Source organism: Hemitrygon akajei, unplaced genomic scaffold, assembly GCF_048418815.1.
Source record: "Hemitrygon akajei unplaced genomic scaffold, sHemAka1.3 Scf000049, whole genome shotgun sequence".
Classification (NCBI taxonomy): Eukaryota; Metazoa; Chordata; class Chondrichthyes; order Myliobatiformes; family Dasyatidae; genus Hemitrygon; species Hemitrygon akajei.
This window is the reverse complement of record NW_027331935.1, coordinates 2,110,465-2,114,627: the sequence shown is the minus strand read 5'-3', so window position 1 is coordinate 2,114,627 and position 4,163 is coordinate 2,110,465.

The following is a 4,163-nucleotide window of genomic DNA, read 5'->3' as shown; positions in this document are numbered from 1 at the left end:
TTGTTTTAAAATGGTTATCCTTTAATATTATATCCGGACGAACATTGTGTGTTACACTATCTGCAATGATAAATCAGTCGTAATATAATTGCAGACCCTGACTCTGAAACTAGCTCATGATTTATTTAGAGTGATGTATGGCATAGAAACATAGAAACATGGAAATCCTACAGCACCATACAGGCACTTCGGCCCACAAAGCTGTGCCGAACATATCCCTACCTCAGAAATTACCAGGCTTTCCTATAACCCTCTATAACACTAAGCTCCATGTGCCTACCTAAAAGTTTCTTAAAATACCCTATCGTATCGGTCTCCACCACCGCTGCCGGCAGCCAGTTCCACGCACTCACCAATCTCTGAGTAAAAAAGCTTAACCCTGACATCTACTCTGTACCTACTCCCCAGCACCTTTAACCTGTGTCCTGTTGTGGCAACCATTTCAGCCCTGGGAAAAGCCTCTGGCTATCCAAACAATCAATGGCTCTGGTCATCTTGTACACCTCCATCTGGTCACTTCTCATCCTCCTTCGCTCCAAGGAGAAAAGGCCGAGCTCACTCAACCTATTCTCATAAGGCATGCTCTCCAATCCAGGCAACATCCTTATAAATCTCCTCTGCACCATTTCTATGGCTTCCACATCTTTCCTGTAGTGAGGCGACCAGAACAGAACACTGTACTCCAAGTGGGGTTTGAACAGGGTCGGATATAGCTGCATCATTATCTCTCGGCTCCTAAATTCAATTCCATGATTGATGAAGGCAAATACACCAAACGTATTCTTTATCACAGAGTCAACCTGCGCAGCTGCTTTGAGCGTCCTATGGACTCGGACCCCAAGATCCGTCTGATCCTCCACACGGCCAAGATTCTTACCCTTAATACCCTTAAAATATGCCATCATATTTGACCTACCAAAAGGAACCACTTTACACTTATCTGTGTTGAACTCCATCGGCACTTCTCAGACAAGGTTTGCATCCTATCAATGTCCCGCTGTAACCTCAGAAAGACGTACACACTATCCACAACACCTCCAACCTTTGTGTCATCAGCAAACATACTAACCCACCCCTCCACTTCCTCATCCAAACTATTTATAAAAATTACGAAGCGTAAAGGCCCCAAAATAGATCTCTGAGGCACTTCACGGGTGACCGACCTCCATGCAGAGTAATACCCGACTATAACCGCTTTTTGCCGTCTGTGGCAAGCCAGTCCTGGATCCACAAAGCAATGTCCCCTTTGATCCCATGTCTCCTTACTTTCTCAATAAGCATTGCATGGGGTACTTTATCAAATGCCTTGCTGAAATCCATATACCCTACATCTACTGTTCTTCCTTCACCTATGTGCTTAGTCACATCCTCAAAAATTCAGTTAGGCTCGTAAGGCACGACATGCCTTTGTCCAGCTATCCTGAATACTCCTAATCATATTATACCTCTCCAAATGCTCATAAATCCTGCCTCTCAAGATCTTCTCCATTAACTTACCAACCACTGAGGTAAGACTCACTGATCTATCATTACCTAGGTTACCAATACTTCCTTTCTTGAATAAAGGAACAATATCCGCACCCCTCCAAACCTCCGGAACGTCTCCCGTCCCAAAGATGCAAAGATCATCGCCAGAGGCACAGCAATCTCCTCCCTCGCCTCCCAAAGTGACCTGGGGTACATTTCGTATTTTTCCAGAGTTTGCACTTTCATGCGAGATTTTGGTGAACGACGCGTGCCACTTTATTCTGTCTGCGTAAGTAACAAGATTGAAGTACACTGTCGGGCGAATCTGCAATGTGTTGGATAGTTTCTCGTTTCTCTGGACATATTCTGCTTTTGTCTTTTATAGTGTACCTTTGATATATTTCCGTGATAACGACCTGGTCCTGTTTTGTCTTAAGGAACTACTCTTTCTGGGAAGAGGTTTCCAACTTTGAACCAAGCGTTGAACTCTTGTCGACACCTACACTGCTGAGATCGAGGGGATGTCGTCCTTGGAAGTTCATCCTCAACCATTGGTAAACTCTTTCTTACTTAGTGATAACATCTTCAAATCCCAGGGTTGTGCTTCCATTTCAGTTTAGTGTGGTGTACTTCTTCCCAGAATAGAGCATACTCAATCGAGTGTTGAAACCTGTTTTCGTTGATACAATATATCCCTAGAAGGTTTATTATGAGCGGGACCGATGGAATGGAACTCGCCCGGCACCCAGTCTGAGTGTGTGCAGCTCTCAGAACATCCTCATCGCTCCTTTCCACACAGTGAGCTCACCTTGTCCGCTTCCCGCTTTCTCCCCACCCCACACATTCCCCTCACTCCTCAGCACACCCTCCTTTCTCAGTCTCACCCCTCCATTTTCTCTTACTCTCCTTCTCTCCCCCCCTCACCCAAATTCTCCCGCTTCCGTTCCTCACTTCCCTCTCGAGGCAGAGACGAGGAGAGAGAATCGGAGGTGAGAGAGAGACTTGGGAGGAGAATACATAGCAGGAAATAAACTGGGGGAGAGAGAGACAGGAGGAGAGATGCTGTAGGGTGTGAGTTTGGTGAGGGACAGAGAGTCAGGGGGCTACCAGAAGAGCTAGAGAGGGAGAGTGGAGTAATGCGGAGACTGTGGAGACTGGGGATTTGGAGATATTTTGAATAGATCGAGTTATCGGACTGGCAAGGCAGATTTGATGGGAGAGACTGGGGTAGAAAAGAGACTGGAGTGAGACCGGAACAGAGAGCAAGCGAGAGAGAGAGAGAGAGAGAGAGAGATAGAGAGAGAGAGAGAGAGAGAGAGAGAGAGAGAGAGAGAGAGAGAGAGAGAGAGAGAGAGAGAGAGAGAGAGAGAGAGAGAGAGAGAGAGAGAGAGAGAGAGGGGGGGGGGGGTTGAAGGAGAGGTTGGAAAGAGAGGGTGTACAGAGAGAGACCCGGGGCCTAACTAGTGACTGTAGGGGTGGTTGCAGAAAGAGAATGGCGGAGAAAGTCACGGGTTGGGGATGGGAAGGGAAAAGAGGCTGTGCGAGGCAAGGATAGGGGAGATACCGGTATCAGAGAGAGACTATGGGAAGACAGAATGAGGGAGTGAGAGACCGGCGTTGCGAAGAGCCGCCGGGATTGGATAGAGACAGCGGGAGACAAATTCCCGGATGCGGAAGGGACGGTGGGGTAGAAAACGGCGAGAGGAGGAAGGAAACAGTGTCTGTGAGGGACTGGTGGGAGGGAAAAGAGACTGGGGGATGATGAGAGGCAAGGGGGCAAGATTCTCAGGACAGAAGGAACGTGGAAGAGACGGGAGGAACAGAGATGGAGGTGAGACACAAGTTGAGAGAGATATTGGGTTGAAGGAGGGAGTTGTAGTGGGAGTGAGATTGCAGAATGTGAGAGAGAGGAGAGACGAATATCGGGAGGGAAACTGGAGAGGCAGGAAGACGAGGTAGAGTGGGTCGGGGGAAAAGAAGATGGTTAGAGTGAGTCAAGTGAAATCAAGTCAAGTCACTTTTATTGTCATTTCGAACATAACTGCTAGAAAGTACATAGTAAAAATGAGACAACTTTTTTCAGGGCCATGGTGTTACTGTTCCATGAGGGAGACTAGAGAGGAGACACTACAGAGACAGAAACTGGAGTAGAGAAGGTGACGGGAGAAGCAGAGACGGAGGGACTGTGTGCCTGGGGCAGAGAGAGAAGGGGTCGAGGAAGCGACTGTAGGAAGAAAGAGACTAGACAGCTGAAGGGAGAGACTGGGAGTGGGAGGAAAGAGACCGGTGGCGTAGAGAGAGACCGAGCCGATAGAGAAAAGCCAGAGCCGAGAAAGTGGGAAACCATTGATAGAAGGGGAGATCGGAGTGAGGCGTGACCTTGGAATGGGGAGAGATATCTGAGTGGAGAGGGACACTGGAGATGACAGAGAACGAGAGGGACTGAGACGGTAAAGAGAAACGGGACAGATGGGCCGCTTTGGAGAGTAAAAGTGGGAAAGTGATTGGAGAGAGAAAGAGAGGGAGAGACTGGGGAGAAAAAGTATTAGAGGAGGGCTAAACGAAGTGGGCAGAGGAAGAGACTGGAAAAGAGAGAGAGATGCCTATTGGAGAGTGAACCGGGGAAAATAGAATGTGAGGGCGAGACAGAGACATTTATTAGAGACTGGTGCGGTTGAGAAACTGTGTATTACAGA